The following is an 18243-nucleotide window of genomic DNA, read 5'->3' on the forward strand; positions in this document are numbered from 1 at the left end:
TGGCTGGAGGGGAGGTGGTGGTGGGGGGGGCTCTGCAGTGGGGCGCTGGCTGGAGGGGAGGTGGTGGGGGGGGGGGGCTCTGCAGTGGGGCGCTGGCTGGAGGGGAGGTGGTGGTGGTGGGGGGCTCTGCAGTGGGGTGCTGGCTGGAGGGGAGGTGGTGGTGGTGGGGGCTCTGCAGTGGGGTGCTGGCTGGAGGGGAGGTGGTGGTGGGTGGGGGACTCTGCAGTGGGGTGCTGGCTGGAGGGGAGGTGGTGGTGGTGGGGGCTCTGCAGTGGGGTGCTGGCTGGAGGGGAGGTGGTGGTGGGTGGGGGGCTCTGCAGTGGGGTGCTGGCTGGAGGGGAGGTGGTGGTGGGGGGTGGGGAGAGAGCACAGCTTTGACATTTTCGACTACGATGTGCCTCCCATGCTTGTGGACATGTGAACACCCACGTCCCCAGCTGTCTGTGCCCGGAACTGTGGCCACACTGTCTGCTTGTGCTGAGGTGACATGTGCTGACCACACAGGACAGACAACCAGTGCCTGAAGTCCAGCCTCCCAAGGTGAAGCCCTCAGGAGCCTCTCCCACACGTCCTGGTTGGAAGCCCTGAGAACTGGACTCTGGGCCTGGGCCAAGTGTCTGCCCTTGTGGGTGGGGGCCAGCACTAGGAAATGAGTGTGGCTGGTGTCAGTGGACATGGACACCATGTAGGTACCTGCAGGGACCCCCCGCGGAGCTGCTAGCAGGGCAGGTGGCATCAGGCGGCAGGGAGCTTTGGCAGGGCCAGCCTGGTGGGGGTGGGCGTGGGTCTGTACTCTGCCCATCGTGGCGCTGCAGGCTAACCTGGGTCCCCACGGCTGCTCTGGCGGCAGCTCCTGGCAGGCATGGACCGTGGAGCCGGCAACCCGCTGACCTGCAGACCTGCTCTGAGCCCGAGGCAGGCTTGTCCTTGTGCCTGGCCTGTCTCCTTCTGACCTCAGGCCTCTACCCCACCCCGGCCCCACAGAGTGCAGAGGCAGCCAGGCCGGGCTGTGTCACTCGGTGGCCAGGGTCCTTGGACACAGACAACCTCCACAGAGCACAGGTGGCCACCACCCAAGGGCAGTTCTCAGGAGGGACAGTGCAAACCAGGCGATTCTCTACGTGTGCCACACAGCATGGGCAAAGGTCACAGGCCCGGGTCTGAGCAGGGACTGAGTGTGAGGCCAGGACCCTATTCTGGGGAGGCCCAGAGAGGAGGAGGGAGTGGTCTCCACAGGAGACCTTGGGAAAGCCCACATTTCCTCTGTGCAGGACAGAATCTTCCAGAATGTCTACCTCGAGGTCCACGTTTACAGGACTCATTGGCACACCTGGAGACCCTTGGGCAGGGGCTGACTTGGCTCCCAGGGGCATATTCGTCTGTCACACATGAAGCCTTTGAAGGATGCTGTCCTGGAGAAGGGCACAGAGTCCATCGGGTCGTCTTGTAGTACAAATGCTCAGCTTCGTGTCCCCAGTGACCTGCATGGACTTGTGGTACTTCCTGAAGAGGAGCTCCTTGCGGGAGCTCAGGACTGGTCACAGTGGCCACCGGCTTGTCCTGGACCTTCTACCTTTTCCCCACACACAGTGAGGCGCAGTGCCAGTCAGGGCTCTAGAAGGTCCCTGGGTTCCCAGACACTCTCCAGGGCCCGCGGAGGTGACCTTCCACCCGTCGGTCTGGCACTCTGCTGGTGGCCGATGCTGCGTGTCATCTCTCTCCAGCCCACACGGCCTGCCGTGGCATGGCCAGGGCCCTAGGCACCTCTGACATCGCTCTGGCCTCTGTGCGGTTGTGTCATAGCTGGCTCGCACCCGTCCACCAGCACAGAGTGCTGCTCCAATGGCCACTGGACAGTCGGGAAAGGCCTCAGACGTGCTCCGTGGCGGCCGTCGGCACCCCCAGCCGTGGCTCCGGCTCCTGTATGTGCTGGGTCCCAGCCTCTCTTCCTGGAGGCGAGGCTTCCTGTGGCGTTTCCGTAGTGTGAGTCTGGTAGTGATGGTCACGTCAGCGACCCCTGTGGGAAAGAGACCTGGCATGGCCGGGTGTGAGGGGCGTCTTCCTGGGTGCAGAGTGCTCTTGGTCCTGGGGAGAAACCCGTCACCCAAGCACCAACTTCTGTGTGCCGTTGTTGGACTCTCGCTGCTTTTGTGCAGCGTGGCCCCCAGGCCCCGGGGACTGTCTCTAGGTGTCTTGCGCTAGAGCTTCGTAGATTCTGAGTTCTCACCTGTTGTGGAAGACTCTGGGCCACTGCTTCCTCAAGTGGCTCTTCTGTCTATGCCACTCCTCAGTGGACTGGCTGGTCTCCTGCTGCCTCAGGTTACTGGAAGCTGCCAGCATTAGCAGAGCCCTGGGCCTTAACTGCGTGTCCTTGGCTGGCTGTGCCTGCTGGGAGCTGCCCCTGCCCCAGGTCTGCTCGTCTCCCTTCTGCCCGGCTCTGACGTCCAGTCCCTGCTCATCTCCAACACGGTTCATTACCACCGGAAGTTTGACCCTGGTCTTCACGTCTCAGCTCTGAGCTGCTAAATGCAATCGTGCCTTAGCGCCAGCATCCACAAGGTCTCGGTCCGTCCTGGCTGGTCCCAGTGCTGACCGCTCCCCATGGCGGGCACCTCCTCCACTTCTCCACCTGATGACCTGATTGGACGCAGACGCTGTGGTTCACCTGGCCGATGCTGGGTGTTCTCATATCCTGAATATACTCTTGACCCTGCCCTGGGACGCTTAATCACTCCATCCCCTTGGGTCTGGTTTTAGGATTTGTCAGAGGCCACAGAACTGCTTTCCTGTGCTTTCTTCCTGTTTTCTTTTCTGTTAGCTTATCTGTTTACAGCTCACTATTTTTCCCTCCAGGAGTCCTTCCATGAACTCTACCCTGTGCTCAGGCCTACGTTTTCTGGTCCCTGCACCAGGGATTCTCCCTGGGCCTCTGCTCCCTGCACTGGGGCCAGGTCCAGGGAGACTCGCGGGGCCCTTCCAACTGTGCTGACCTCTCACCCTCCTCACCCCAACCGAGCACAGGGCTCACAGGCCCTGCCTCAGCCCCTTCCTGCAGCAGAACCCCAGATGAGGGCCGGTTTCCCTCCGCTCGCCCCCTGACCTCTACTGTCTAACATCAGGGTCTGGAAAGCTCTGGCCCATGTCGGCTGTGTCTCCAGCCCGGGAATAATCTGGTCCTGGTTGCTTGGTCTTGCTCAACAGCAGTGGGAGGTTGTCTGATGACCCCGAGTGTGGACTCCGACCTCCCTTGGATGTGGGCCATCTCTGGGCTGCGTGGTCGGGTCCCTCGTGACAAGGCCTCCCCAGATACCTGGTACCTCCTGCTGTCCACACGTGCCTGTGAGCCACGTCCTGGAGTAGAGCAATGAGCTTGGTGAAGTGTGGTCACCCCCGTCCAGGCCCTCCAGTCTGCTGCTGCGTGTGAGTCCAACCACAGCGGCCAGGCGGGAAGGGCCTGCAGGCTCTTCCATTCCCCTCCCTAGCGTCCTCTTCCCTGGGGAGCGGACTCCCAGCGCAGGAGCTCCAGTGCCGGACCTCAGTCTGGCAGCAGCCTGCTCTTGCCCCTCTGGGCAGGCGGTCCCGCGGCCGTGGGCGGCGTGTCGGGACAGGCCTGCTTTCCCAGGCTGTGCTGGGGTGGCGCCTCTCGCCCCCATGCTCCTCGCACTCCAGGGTGACGGTGCTTCTCTTCCTTCCCCCTGAACTCCTCTTACTCTCTCTCACCTTCCAGACACAGCCAGAGGGGGACGGTGGTGAAGCCGGGTGACCGCCAACCTGCCTTTCCCGCCAGCAGCCCTTGCTGCAGCAGCTTCCACAGGAGCCACAGACCTGCAAAACAATCCTGTGACCAATGCGCTAGGAAGACATGAAAGATCAGCTTGATGATTTTGAGCTCTGTATGTGTTATTTCCTGAAAAAATCTGGACGAGTCCGAGAGGCGTCCCCTATGTGAGTGCCGCCGGTGTGGCCCGCTGAAGTGTCACCCACCCCAGGACCTGAGGCACAGGGCTCTCCAAGCCATCAAGAGCAGAGGCCAGGGTCCTTGCTGAAGTGCAGATCAGGCGCCTCGGGAGACACTGGCTCTGCCCTGTGGGCACTGCTGCTGGCCGGGCCCCACTCGGAGCTGCCTCCGTGAGGCTGCACCGAGGAGCACTTTGTCCCACAGCACACGGAGGTGGAGCTGGCCTTCTCGCCCAGGCAGCAGCCATCTAACCCGCCCTGGTCATCCCAACAGCGACAGCCTAGCAGACCTCTCTGGAAAGCAGGTAGAGGGTTTGAGGTGGTCTGTGTTGGCGACTCCCCCAGTGTGGAAGTACAACTCCATTTGCGGCTGCAGGGAGACCCCACGGAGTTTGCTGTTTTGCTGAGCTCAGTCTACCGGCCCCAGCCTGTGAGCACTCGGCCCCCGAGGACACAGGCTGTGCCAGGCCCAGGTGCAGCCAGGCAGAGGGCTCGTGTTCAGGGCCCGGGAGCAGCGGGCAGGGACCCAGAAAGGAAGAGGAACAGCAAAGCCGGTGCAGGATTGTGTGCCTGGGGCCAGGCAGGTCACAGAGGAGGACCCATGGCAGTTCTGTCAACAGGAAGTCCCACTTCAGGGCATCTGCTACACCTGTCAGGGGTCCAGGCCCTTGGGGAGAGTCAGGGGTCGAGGAACCTCTCGAGAGGCCAGAGTTGAGGCCCAGGACCTGGGGACACAGCAGAGCTCCCCTGGAGTGCAGGGCCTAGAGGGCTGTGCAGGGCCCAGAACTGAGGCAAACCCAGCGAAGCAGCACATGGAGGACCCCAGCTGGTTGACCTGTCCCGCCTGGACGCCCAGCCGCAGCCCAGCTGATGCAGGGTGCTGACTGGGTGAGAACAGCCGCGCTGGGAGCAGCGGCCTGCAGGCCCAGGGCAGAGCGCCACCAGCAAGCTGTCCCCAAGGGGCCCTGGCACAGATGGCCCTCCGTGCTCGATGCAGACACCAGCCGGCGGGAAGCAAAGACGGCGAGTGGTATTTAGGTCAAAAAATCATTTCTGGTCACAGAGACGGTAGTTAGGTTTCCCAAAATAAGGACAGTAGAAAGAGCCGGGCACTGAGCCCTGTCCTCAAAACAGGAAAAGGCGAACCAGAGGCTTGAAAGGAGAGAGGAGCCCTCCCTCCAGCCCTGAGGTAAGACGCGCCGCCTCCTCCACTCCCCACGCCCGCACCTGGAGGTGACTTTCCTTTCAGCCTTTTGGTCCTGAGACCTCGGGCCCAGGGCCTGTCACTTGGCAGGTTCCAGGGGCAGAGGACGCGTCCCGCATCTGGACCTGTGCGGAGGACTCCCAGCAGCAGGTGGTGCACCTGGTACAGATGCCTGTGGGGTGGCTCTGGCGCAAGGCCTCTGGAGAGAGCGCCAGGAGGACGTGCAGGTGTCACCAACTGGCAGCGCTTCCCTCACCCTCCAGCCTGTCTCAAAGGAAAGGCGGACATAGCCCCAGCTCAGGAGGCAGGCCTGGAGGGCCCGTCCCGCCCCAGAACCACCACACAGCCGTGGTTGCCTCAGTCCCCGCTGCAGAGCGACTGGCCCCGCTTCAGGCCAACGCAGAGGGAAAGCCAGACCTGGGGCACTGCCTGAGCCAGAAGACAGTGTGTCTGCACCTGCTGCCATGAGCCCCGAGGAGGGTGCCCTGCACCTGAAGGTCCAGCCTGACACACTGCAGAGGCCCCTGACGACCCCACTGCATTGTGGGTGCTTGCTGACCTGCAGGCCCATCCCAAGTTGCAGGCTGGAGCTGAGATCACCCTCGGGATGCAGCTCTGGAGGGCACAGCCCGGGACCCCCAGCACCCAATTCACAGCCTTGGCCTGGGTGGCTGAACCCTCTCTTGGGTCATGGGGACAGGGCTGCCCAGTCTGCACCCTTCCAAACCCAGGGCACAGCCGTTTGAAGACACCCACTGTGTGCCACTCAGTTAGCCCACGCCGCACTGCTGTGGCTGTGCCAGGCCCTCTGCAAACAGGCCCCGAGCCAGAATCGTGAACCAGTGCTTCACACACTTCTAGAGAATCGAAGAAGTATGGTAATGTTCAAGGGCTAAATTTGGCTGTAATTACCGTGAACCGAATAAATCAGAAGAAGCAAAGATGTTTCTCTAAAACCTCAGAGTCAGGGAAGAGAACGTGAACACCCACCCCTGCCCCAGGAGATTTATCCTGAAAGCAAAGTCCAGAGGGGTGAAGGGGAGGGAGGGGGACTTACTGCATGAGGGGCTGCACCCTCTCTTCCTGCTTGGGCCCCAGAACCTGGTGGTTTGCACCCTCCAGGCAGGAAGGGGCTGTATTCTCCTCCAGAGAAGTTGGGAAGCCAGGGGAGAGGCTTCTATTCTAGGATGAAAAGAAAAGCTGTATTTGTGAAACAAGAACAGAGAGCTTCTCACAAAGAAAAGAAACAAGCCGTGGAGAGGGGTCAGCTGATCAACAAATGAAGGAAGATGTTAGGATCGAGGAAATCTCCCTGACGCGAAACCCGAAGTTACAGAGAAGTGGAAAGCAGGAGCAACGGGGCAAGAAGACTGGAGGGCACATCCTGGAGGTCCCTATTGAGGAACGTCAGGAAGGAGGCATGGACGATTCTGCAGAATAGCAAGGCCCCAGCTCCACCTGCGCACTTTCTAGAACCAGGCCAAGGAGGCTGAGGCCCCTGCCTATGAACTCAGACCACTGAGGAGAAGCTCAGACACAGGGCCCCGTGCTGACCCGGCCACTCCATCAAGAGCAAGGAGGAAGCAACAGCAGGTGCCCACCCAGGGGGAAAGGGGGCAAAGGTCAGCACGTCTCAGGCTTCACAGCAAGGAGGGGCACCAGGATAGAAGACAGATGGACTCAGAGAGAAGGAAGCAGCCCGAGGGAGTCTGGTTTAAGCTCGGGTAAAATTCACGGGATGTGCAATCACCACGTCAAAGAGCCCGATTCACTAGGGGCCTTCCCCATGCCCTGCCATGTCCTCCTGGGTCCAGGGCCTTCCACCACCTGAAGAGAACCCCGTGGCAGTCACTCCCACCCCACAGTCTCCCCAGACCCTGGCAACGCCGCAGGTCTGTGGACTCCTCCCAGCACGGCTGCGTCTGGCTCCTCTCACTCAGCCCAAGTGGAACCAGGGAGGGGCCGGAGGTCCCTGGAACAGAGGGGGACGGGGACGGAGGTCCCTGGAACAGAGGGGGACGGGGCCGGAGGTCCCTGGAACAGAGGGGGACGGGGGACGGAGGTCCCTGGAACAGAGGGGGACGGGGGCTTGCAGACCTCTTCTCTGGGCTGCTCCTGAGCGCGGGAGCAGGGCAGCCTCTGCCCACCGCTGCGCAGCTCCAGCCAGCCCTGCTCACAGGAGCAGAGGTGGCCTTGGTGCAGACAGACAAGCAAAGGGCACACGGGCGGAGGAGTGTGATCCAGGCGTGGAAGGAGTGGCGTCGAGGAACGTGGGAACACCATGGTCACCAGAGAGCACAGGGCGCCTGCCAGGCCCCCCGTGCGAGACTCCGGGCAGGGGGAGCCTGGCAGAGGGAGCCTGGCACAGGGAGCCGGCCTGGCTGGGGCTGCAGGGCCGTGGGTGACCCAGAGTGGACCTCCCAGGGGAGGGCTGCACACCCGGTCAGTTCACTGGCAGCCACTGAATCCCGCCTGAACCAGATGCTTCCATGGCAGTGAGCAGCCCTCAGCAGAGCCACCCGGCAGTGGGTGCATCCCCCTCCCGCCCCTGTGAGAAAGTCTCCACTGGAAATGCCTGGAGGCAGCCTGAGGGAGGGAGGGTCCTGTCCTCTCCCCAGCCTGCCAGGGCCTGGGTCCAGGGAACCCTGGGTGGCCAGGTTTTGTGGGGGTCAGGAGCATGCTCAACTCATTCCTCCCATCCATAGGCTGCCTGACAAAGTGTCAGTGTGTGTGTGTGTGTGTGTGTGTGAGAGAGAGAGAGAGGGAGGGAGGGAGGGAGAGAGGGAGGGGGAGGGAGGGAGAGAGAGAGGAAAAGAGAGGGAGGGAGGGGGAGAGAGAGCGGGAGGGAGGGAGAGAGGGAGGGAGGGAGAGGGAGGGAGGGGGAGAGAGGGAGGAAGGGAGGGGGAGAGAGAGGGAGGGAGAGGGAGGGAGGGAGGGAGGGGGAGAGAGAGGGAGGGAGGGAGGGAGGGGGAGAGAGAGGGAGGGAGAGGGAGGGAGAGGGAGGGAGGGAGGGAGGGAGAGGGAGGGGGAGGGAGGGAGGGAGGGAGGGAGGGGGAGAGAGGGAGGGAGGGAGGGGGAGAGAGAGGGAGGGAGAGGGAGGGAGGGAGGGAGAAAGAGGGGAGAGGGAGGGGGAGGGAGGGAGAGAGAGGGAGGGAGAGAGGGGGAGGGAGGGAGAGAGGGGGGGAGAGAGGGGGGAGAGGGAGGGAGAGAGGGAGGGAGAGAGGGGGGAGAGGGAGGGAGAGTGGGATAGAGAAATTGAAGGACAGACATGCCCCTCCCAGGGTCACAGGAGGCACCTGCTCTTCCCCTATGGTGAGGTGCCCTGTGGGCTGGACACTCCCCTCCCAGGGTCACAGGCGGCACCTGCTCCATGACAGGCTGAGTCCATCCCTTTTCTCTTCTTCCAGCGCCTGCAGGATCTCTGTCTGATGCAGGGTCTTGAGGGTTCACTCCCCCTTTCCTGGAAGGGTTTCTTGGGCTGTTCTCTAGACGCGTCTCTGGTCCGTGTTGGTGATCAGTTCACCTCTTCTAGGTGGGGGCTGTCTGTGTGTGAGTGACCAGGTCCCAGCACCATGTGCCGAAAGACGGCTCCTCCCCTGAACCAGTCGTCCCCGTTTCCAAGGACCAGCTGGCATACAGGGCTTCCCTCTGGACAGCACTTCTGTCCGCCGGCCGGCACGCCTGTCCTCTCACCGGTGCCAGATGAGGGTCCTGGAGCTGTAGCGGCTCCCATGTGGAACTGGAGGTGGCGTCCTTGGCGTCTCCTGCTTCTTCCTACTGCCAGGGTCCTCAGCTCCCCTCACAGATTCGTCCATCTCTGCAGACCCAGGCAGATCCACTCCCAGGGCCCGTGTCTCCATCCAAGTCCGTGGGCTCCCCGGCTGGCACCCCGTCTCAGGTTCTGTGAGCTCACGGTTGTGCTCATGGGGCTTTGCCTGGAGGAGGCTGAGCAGCCGCCGGTCAGGGCTCCCGCTACCCCTGGCCAGGTCACCCAGGTGGGAGCCAGTGGGGCCAGCCTGAGCACCCCTGTGCCCCTCACCTCACACTGACCCAACAACCTGCACACTCTTTTAAACAGCCTCAAACCAAACACCAAAGCCATCAGGGGCCTTCCAATTTGCCTCCCCGTCCAAAACAGGCCCAAGCTGGAGGGACCTTCTATTTCAGGATGAGGCCAATGCCCTTCCCTTGAGCCTCTGACCAGGGAAGGAGTCTGTTCCTGGCAGCAGCCGATCTTGCAGGATGCTCATTGTTCTGCCACGTGGGTGGTGGGGGCTCTGACCCTTTCACAGGGGCAGGTGAGGATGCCTCACTAGAGGCCACTAGTCCATCAGTGTGGGACCATCACACGCTGCCACCAAGCTCAGGGCTGTTTCCTCCTCCATTAGACTTTTAACTTGGCTCAAACCAACTGCAGCAGGTACACCCAGTTTGGTTTCATGGAAAAGCTACTTCCCCCAGGATTCTCAACAAAGGAAGACACTTTGCACCGATGGCTGTCGTTGCCGAGGTCAGTACCTCTGTAGTTTCCTCTGGTCTTGAGCCTCATGTTCGCAGGCTGGTTCCACAAGCTTCCCCCCAAGTGGCCTGAGTCTTCTGCTTCTCTCCAGGGAAGAACGGCCGTCGCTGTGACTGGCCCGGCCGGCCCGGCCCGTCTTGGGCCTTCTGAATCAGGCCTCTGAGCGCTAACTCCACTGGAATTGCTTTTCTACCTCCCTCTTCCCTGCGGAACTGGAGGTGCACCAAGCAAAGGCACCGCGTGCTTCGGGAGAACGCAGGCTTGAGTTGGATTTTCATTCTTTATTTCCGCTTTGTGTGTGATTTCATCTGGACTCACATTTTATATTTTCTATTTCCAAAACATTTTCAGGGGAAGTTTTAAAAGGATAATTTTTGCCTTGGAGCAAAAACAAAGGAAACTCCTGTTTAAAAGTGTCGATACTGATGCTCGCTGAGCAGCGACCGTGGCTGGGGGTGTTTGCAGACTGCATGTCGCGACCATTTCTGACAGTTGGGTCTACACCACCTGAGTGAGGGAAACACGCAACAAGTCAGGGTGTCCCTGGGGCCCGAGCAGGTCTGGGCCACACAGAGCCTGCAGGCTCGGGCACAGGGTCGCCCCGCCCTCCTTCTGCCTCGCCCTCCAGGTTACGGTGCCTGACGCTGCACTTAGGGTTACGTTCTCCTGCTGTTAGAGGAAGCAAGTGTCGCTGGGAGCTCACGAGAAGCAGGACCTCCCTGTGTGGGAGAGTCTGACCATCCTGTGCCCACCTGGACTGTTCCGGGAACAGGATCAACTGCCTGGGCACTGAAAGCTGTGGGCTCAGCAGCCACCTGATGGGTCCTGTCCCTTCGGCTGCTCCTCTCAGCCAGGTGCGTTCCAGCTCCTCTGGGTTACGTGGATTCCTGCCCATGAAGGGGCTTCTGTAGGAGCCCAGGTAAGACCAGCGCCCATCATCCCTGGTGAAGTGCAATGCAGATGCAGGAAACAGCACCAGGATGAGAGGAGGCAAGCACTGACCCAAGCTGTGGGGCAGGACTCAGCATGTGGAGGACACAGCAGGAACCCAAGGTGTGCCCAGCACTGAAGGTGCCTCAGGAAGATAGTTTCTGACTTAAAGCATTTACTGCTCAAGTACAAATGTTTTTTAAATCTAGAGTTTTATATTTAATGAAAATAATGTGTCATCAAGTAACCAGTTTGCAATTGTTGCTGAAGCAAGGCAGGCTTTCCACAGCCAGGAGCCCCGTCCGCGTCTGTCCTGGCCGGCAGAGGACCGTGGCTCCCAGCGGGCTCGGGACTGCAGGCACGGCTGTTGAGCTGGACCAGGCCCGTGCCTCCCAGCAAGGCGAGGGTTAATGCTGGTCCTGCACCACTGCAGGCTGATTAGCTTGGGTTCCTCTCTGTGCCCACACTAATCACCCCCAGCACCATGAGAGCCACGTGAGCTACCAAGCTAGAGTGCGTGCCCCGCCTTCAGGCTTCCTGCTCCTCGTAAGTGTGCGGCTCAGAACGAGGGAGAAAGCCGGGGGCAGCCTCTTGCTGGTGCCACAGGTGATGTGGCACACGTGGAAGGCCAAGCCCAGGGACGGCCCCTGCCCCTGGGCTCCGATGGAGTTGAGTGAAGGCACAGGGCGTTATCGTCCCTGAGTGTCTGCTGGGCTCAGTGGGCAGTGTGACAACATGATAGGGTGGACCATCATGCAGAGGGCTCAGAACCTGGTCCTGCCTGGGTCTGTGCACACCCTGAACCACAGGCTTCCCATAACAGGTGGTCTGGACCTGAGATTGTGCTTTCGTGGGCAGCCCACGGCAGGGCCACTGCAGGGCCACGCTACAGGGCAGCGCTGTGCACCACGGGGAACCTGGGGCCCACAGACTTCTTGGGTGGCTCCTAGTAGCAGGGACACAGTCATTCTTAAGGAAATACTAAAATTAAGAAACAATCCTATGGGGTTTTCAGAAACACCTTATTTAGGAAAGGATTCAGGTCAACTGATGCAGAAATAGGGAGGCAAAAATTAAACACCCAAGAATAAGAAGGGAGCCAGGAAGAGCAGCAGGTGGGCCTCCAGGGGCCAGTGCTGCAGGGGAGGGCGGTGCCTCGCCAGCTGCTGGCCGGCCCACAGGCAGCCCTCAGGAAGCCCTGCTGCATCCCTGGCTCTGGCCTCTTCCAGACCTGCAGCCTGGCGGGGGCGGCTGAGCAGGGCCCAGCTGGCTGGCTCAGGCCTGCCTCCCGCCTACTGAGAGGCCCAGTGCTGTGGCCTGGACGTTGCGTGCTGGCCCAGCAGGGTGGCCACTCAGCTTCTCTGTGATGAGCCAGCAGGTCCACGGCCCTGCTGAGGGGAGCATGCCCTGAGGACTCGCGTGCCACCCAGCCCCTCACCAGCGGTCTCGCCACCAGTGCCTGAGCATGAGCCACGGCCCCTGCCACAACTGTGGGGCCACGGCCACGCCCCTCCATGGTGGCAGGGCTACTGGTCACATGCTGTCGCTCCAGCCTGATGGGGGCTGGGCACAGGGTGACCTGTCCACTCCCTGCACAACACAGCCCTGTGGTCCTGCCACACAGGAAGGCCGGGTTGAACTGAGGCCTGCTTGAGAGCCCTTTCCTGCGAGCCTGGGTGTTAGTGTCCTGACCACTCGTTTGTAAGTCAAGACCAAGGCTTTGGAGGGGGGACTACAAGACGCGGAGGAGACTCCAGGGTGCCAAGGCGGCTCGGCTTGGGAAAGCCCAGTCCCACAGGGGCCTCTGGCCTCCAGCATGAGAATGTCAGAGGCTGACGGCCTTGGACCACAACCCCAAGGTGCCCTGAGAGGTGGGCAGGCCTGACCTGGAGCCCCTCTGGGCTGAGCACCCTCACTCTCCCAGAAGCCACCAACGCCTTGGCTGCTCGTGGCAGGAGTCACCAAGGTGGTGGGCCACAGGGGTCCCTCTGGGCCTGACACACTGGGATGGCCACACCCAGCAGCAGCCCAGCCGTCAGACTGGAAGGCCGCCAGGAGGGAGAGTCGTGCCCCTGGGCCTGCAGGTCCCTCTCAGAGTGACTGGAACCAACCGTAGCTCCTGAAGTCATCTCCCAGCCGGCTGAGTCTCCTGGCTGCCCCAGGCTGCGCACACGTGGCCCAGCCAGGGCACTCCCCCGAGGGTCCTGTGAACACAGGCCCGTGAGCCACACTCCCCAGACCTGGGAGCATGCATGGCCAGGCCTGCAGGAGGACTGGGGAAGATGACCCCAGGACGGTGCTAGTCACACTGTGGGCCCATGGTCACCAGATGAGCAGCTCCTGCCATGGTCTGCCCACAGACTCTCTGCGACTGTCCAGGACAGTCTGCATGACCCAGGCACCTGGACACACATCAAAGTCCAGACGATACTCGGCTCTCTGTACACCTGCACTGTGGTCACCATGGGTTGGATCCTCACGGTCTGGGCGTTCAGGCGGGGACTGGAGAGTTGCTTCCAGAGGGAACCAGGCAGCCCATGCTCAGTGACTTTAGACCCTCAAGGAAGGGGCTACTCTGGGCACCAGTGCCTCAGACCCCAAGGCCATCCGTGTCTACATCGACCGGCAAGAAACACCCTCTGGGTAGAAGACCAAACACTGGTTCTGGAACTGGGAGGCACGATTCCTCCTGCTGGAATCTATCATCCCAAAGAGCACCGCGATCACTGCCGGCTCCGCCACAGCCGCTGTGCCTCTGAGACTCTGCCCTGTTGGAACGCCAGGTCCACGTACCCGGGCCTGCGTTCACATGCTTGCCACCACCAGACTACCCCTAGGGTCGGGGCTGCGGGGTCCTCGGGTGGGCGTGTGGAGCCAGACCTGTGTGTCCTCAGGCAATAGGTCTGCCTGATGGGCGCAAAACCCTGGGAGTGGCAGTCACCCCAGTACCTTCCCCAAGCATCCCTGAGGCCCAGAGGCTGAGCGGGGGGCACTGCAGCGGCTCATCCTCACTCTGGTCCCAGTCTCCTGAGGCTGGCACAGAGCGGGCTCCCTTGGGCCAGCCTTGCCCCTAGCTGAGACTCTGCACCTGCCCCAGGGCTGCTTCAGCACCCAGGAACGTGTGGGTCTGTGACCCAAGGCCCTGGCCCTTTGGTCTCCTGCCAGCTCATCCCCAAAGGCCACCCAACCAGGAAAGGGAAGCCGTGGGACAATGCTTGACAGAGTCAGAGACAGCCATGGGCACCAGCCATGGGCACAGCCGTGGGCACAGCCATGGGCACCAGCCATGGGCACAGCCATGGGCACAGCCGTGGGCACAGCCATGGGCACCAGCCATGGGCACCAGCCATGAGCACCAGCCGTGAGCACCAGCCATGAGCACCAGCCATGGGCACCAGCCATGGGCACCAGCCATGGGCACAGCCGTGGGCACCAGCCATGGGCACCAGCCATGAGCACCAGCCATGAGCACCAGCCATGGGCACAGCCGTGGGCACCAGCCATGGGCACCAGCCATGAGCACCAGCCATGAGCACCAGCCATGGGCACAGCCATGGGCACAGCCATGGGCACCAGCCATGAGCACCAGCCATGAGCACCAGCCATGGGCACCAGCCATGAGCACCAGCCATGGGCACCAGCCATGGGCACCAGCCATGAGCACCAGCCATGGGCACCAGCCATGGGCACCAGCCATGAGCACCAGCCATGGGCACCAGTCATGAGCACCAGCCATGAGCACCAGCCATGGGCACCAGCCATGGGCACCAGCCATGGGCACAGCCGTGGGCACCAGCCATGGGCACCAGCCATGAGCACCAGCCATGAGCACCAGCCATGGGCACAGCCGTGGGCACCAGCCATGGGCACCAGCCATGGGCACAGCCGTGGGCACCAGCCATGGGCACCAGCCATGAGCACCAGCCATGAGCACCAGCCATGGGCACAGCCATGGGCACAGCCGTGGGCACAGCCATGAGCACCAGCCATGAGCACCAGCCATGGGCACCAGCCATGAGCACCAGCCATGGGCACCAGCCATGGGCACAGCCATGGGCACCAGCCATGGGCACAGCCATGGGCACAGCCGTGGGCACAGCCATGAGCACCAGCCATGGGCACAGCCATGGGCACCAGCCATGGGCACAGCCATGGGCACCAGCCATGGGCACAGCCGTGGGCACCAGCCATGAGCACCAGCCATGGGCACAGCCGTGGGCACAGCCATGAGCACCAGCCATGGGCACCAGCCATGGGCACAGCCATGGGCACCAGCCATGGGCACCAGCCATGGGCACAGCCGTGGGCACCAGCCATGAGCACCAGCCATAGGCACAGCCGTGGGCACAGCCATGAGCACCAGCCATGGGCACCAGCCATGGGCACAGCCGTGGGCACAGCCATGGGCACCAGCCATGGGCACCAGCCATGGGCACCAGCCATGGGCACAGCCGTGGGCACAGCCATGAGCACCAGCCATGGGCACCAGCCATGGGCACAGCCATGGGCACCAGCCATGAGCACCAGCCATGAGCACCAGCCATGGGCACAGCCATGGGCACCAGCCATGAGCACCAGCCATGAGCACCAGCCATGGGCACCAGCCATGAGCACCAGCCATGAGCACCAGCCATGGGCACCAGCCATGGGCACCAGTCATGGGCTCATGCAGCCTGAGCAAGGAGAGGAGCTGCTCTGGGCACCAGACCTCAGGGAGGGGAATGGGTGGAACCTAAGGGGGGCCAGAGGACGCGTGGGGTGCAGAGGACCCTGGGAAGTGTGAGAAAGTGGGGTGCCCAGGGCACACTGGGAATCTCAACAGCCGGCAGCCCACGTCTAAGGGAAGTCATTAGCAACACACCTGCCTTCCCTCCAAATGGCAGCCCCTGAGGACCTGCACGTGGAGCTGCCCTCTCACCCTTCCTTGGGTGGCCTCCAGGAAGGACAAGAGGGGCAGGCGAGTCACCCGGCCGAGGTAGAAGAGAGGTGCTCCCCAGAAGCTGTGTGCCAGGCGGCCTCCTGCTGCGCTCTCCGCAGGGCCCTTGGAAGGTTTCCACTGTGCCCCAGAAGCCCTCTCACCCTATGGAACCAGCATCCAGGTGTCAGAATCATGTAAACGACCCAGGCCAAGGCGAATCTGAACGTCCCAAGAACTCTCCAGGCTGCATCTTCGGGAGCCTGGAAACTCACTTCCATTACCATCTTCAGGAAAAGCAAGCTCTTGGGTCCTGGGAGATGCTCCTGTTCCTCTTCCGGGTTTGGGGCCAGAACTTGCTATACTTCAATCCTGAGCATTAGCTGCAGTTTCTCAAAGGTGAGCAAACCTGGGAACCCCAGGAGGCTAGTAACACCCAGACCTGGTCCTTCCCTCCCTGTGTCTCCCTCAGGACAGGCTGAGAGTCTCTCTCATGAGCTCCTGGTGATGCTGAGGCTGCTGGTCTGGGACCCCACTTTGAGAACCCCTGAAGATGAATAGAGAGACCTTCCCTGCACCCTGTTGGGACCTCCCACATCCCTACCCCCAGGCACTAAGAGACCACGGCCTCAGCTGCCTGGTTCTTAGCTGGGAGGCACGTCCACAGGAAGTCCTACACCTACAGGGGTTTTCAACAACAGGACCAAATGTGATCCAGGGCCCAGGACCCACCTGTTCTCTGAGCCTTCCATGCTGCTTAAGGGCCTAGCAGGGATTTGCATATAGGAATGTTCTCACACATGGAGAGCTTGACCAGGAAAAAGAGGAAACCCTGCCAAACCTAAATTTCATATTGCTAAACAAATAATTTTGTTATAACATTTGGGACATACTACACCAAAAACATGTTGTTTATTTGAAACTCAAATTTGACTGGTCATGATGTTTTTATCTGTGAGCTCTGGCAATCCTGAGGAACGAGGGGAACTGGGAATTCCTAGGGCAGCTGCCACGGCCTTGACAACAAGACTGAAGCCAGAGGGAGTTGCATGTCTTCTGCAGACATTGTGGGTTGTCCCACACCGAGCACTTGGGGGTGCAGGTCAACTCTGGCCCATGGCCAAGGCAGGAAGAGCCATTTGCTCCTCCATAGGATAGAGGAAAGCGTCTTCCCTCCAAGAGACCTCGGGACCACCCAGAGCATCTTAGAAAAACGCCATGCTGATGCCGAGCTCTGGAAGGTTCTGGCTCCTGCGTCTGTACCGTTGGCCCGTGAAGTTTGGTACCACTCTGGGAAGCTCTTTGGGTCGAATCTAGCCATCAATGGAGTATCCACCCCATTCAACCTGTGGCCCTCTGTCCGTGTTCGGGGGGACCACCTGTGCCTCCCACTGCCCTTCTGGACCTTGCTCAGGCCCCGTCCGTGAACGGTGTTGCGCTCAGAGTGGGGGTTGGGGAAGCAGAGATGCCACAGAGGAGCCCTGGTGCCCCACCTCCTGGGCAGCTGGCTTCAGCAGCAAAGCAGAGGGTCTCGTCTTCGGGCTGGGCTTGGACGGTGTGGAGACAGGCTCTGAGCCAGGGTCACCTTCCAGCTTAGGCCCGGGGTCTCCTGCCCAGGCGCCCCGGTGTCTCCACAAGCAGACAGGACCTGCATCAGCAACCACACCCCAGGGGCGTCCCCTGAGCTGCCCACCCCTCCCAGTTCACAGCAGCTGGAGGCAGTATGTCCATCTGACCCCAAAGGAGGACTGGGCCGTGGGTGGAGGAAAGCCCTGGACACCCAGCAGGCCAGTGAGGCACATTCAAGGACACGAGGACCACTATGGAACCCGTGTGGAGTGGGGTGGGGCAGGACCCAGGTGCAGGGACGGTGTGCGGCTGTCACAGTGGGACACTGTCCTGGGCCAGGCCCCTGATGACCTGGGACAGAGCCAGGCTCCTCCATGGTCACCTCCACGGTGTGGTCCTGGGGCCCTGGGCAGCCTGGAGGCCAGGCTCTGGCACCTTCATCACCAGCTGTGGCCTTGCGGTTTGTCTGCCCCGGCGGCTGACGAGGAGGACGAGGAGCGAGGCTCGCACAGTCTCCTGATGCCTCTGCGAGGAGAGTCACCCAGAAGGCGCCTCTGGGTCAGCAGCGACTGGGGGTTGGAGAGCGCGAGGCCCCGGCGTGGAGTCCCTGGAGGAGGGCAGGTCCTCCCGCCAGGCCCGTCCTGTCACCGCCGCTCATGAGATACCGAGAAGCCAAAGCCGGTGCTTTCCTGTGAATCCAGACCTGCGTCTGCCCAGTGGGCCCTTCGTGGCTGAGCAGCGAGCCCTCGAAGGACAACCCTCAGCCAGCCTGCTGGAGGAGCCAGGGAGCCTGGCCTCCCTGACGGCCGCCTCGTCCACGTGCGGTGCGCCTGGGCCCCCTGGGCACGCCGGCTGTGGGAGGGCTTCCTCAGGGACAAGAGCCCCTGGGCTCGCTGTGTGCTCGTCTGTGGGCGCGTCTTCTCTCCGTTGTGCCGTACTTGGCACGGGCCACCTCTCCACCCCTCCACAGACTGGCAGACTGGGAAAACCGAGGCTGGAGCGGCCGAGGGACCTGCCGAGGCCCCCGGTGGCAGAGTCTCTGCTCCTGAGAGGAAGCTTGCAGGCCTGTGGGCCCTGTGGCTTCACAGACAGACGGGCCTTCGGGGCAGGGTCACTGGGGCAGGCAGATCTGTCAGCTCCCTCCAACAC

Source organism: Sciurus carolinensis, unplaced genomic scaffold, assembly GCF_902686445.1.
Source record: "Sciurus carolinensis unplaced genomic scaffold, mSciCar1.2, whole genome shotgun sequence".
Lineage (NCBI taxonomy): Eukaryota > Metazoa > Chordata > Mammalia > Rodentia > Sciuridae > Sciurus > Sciurus carolinensis.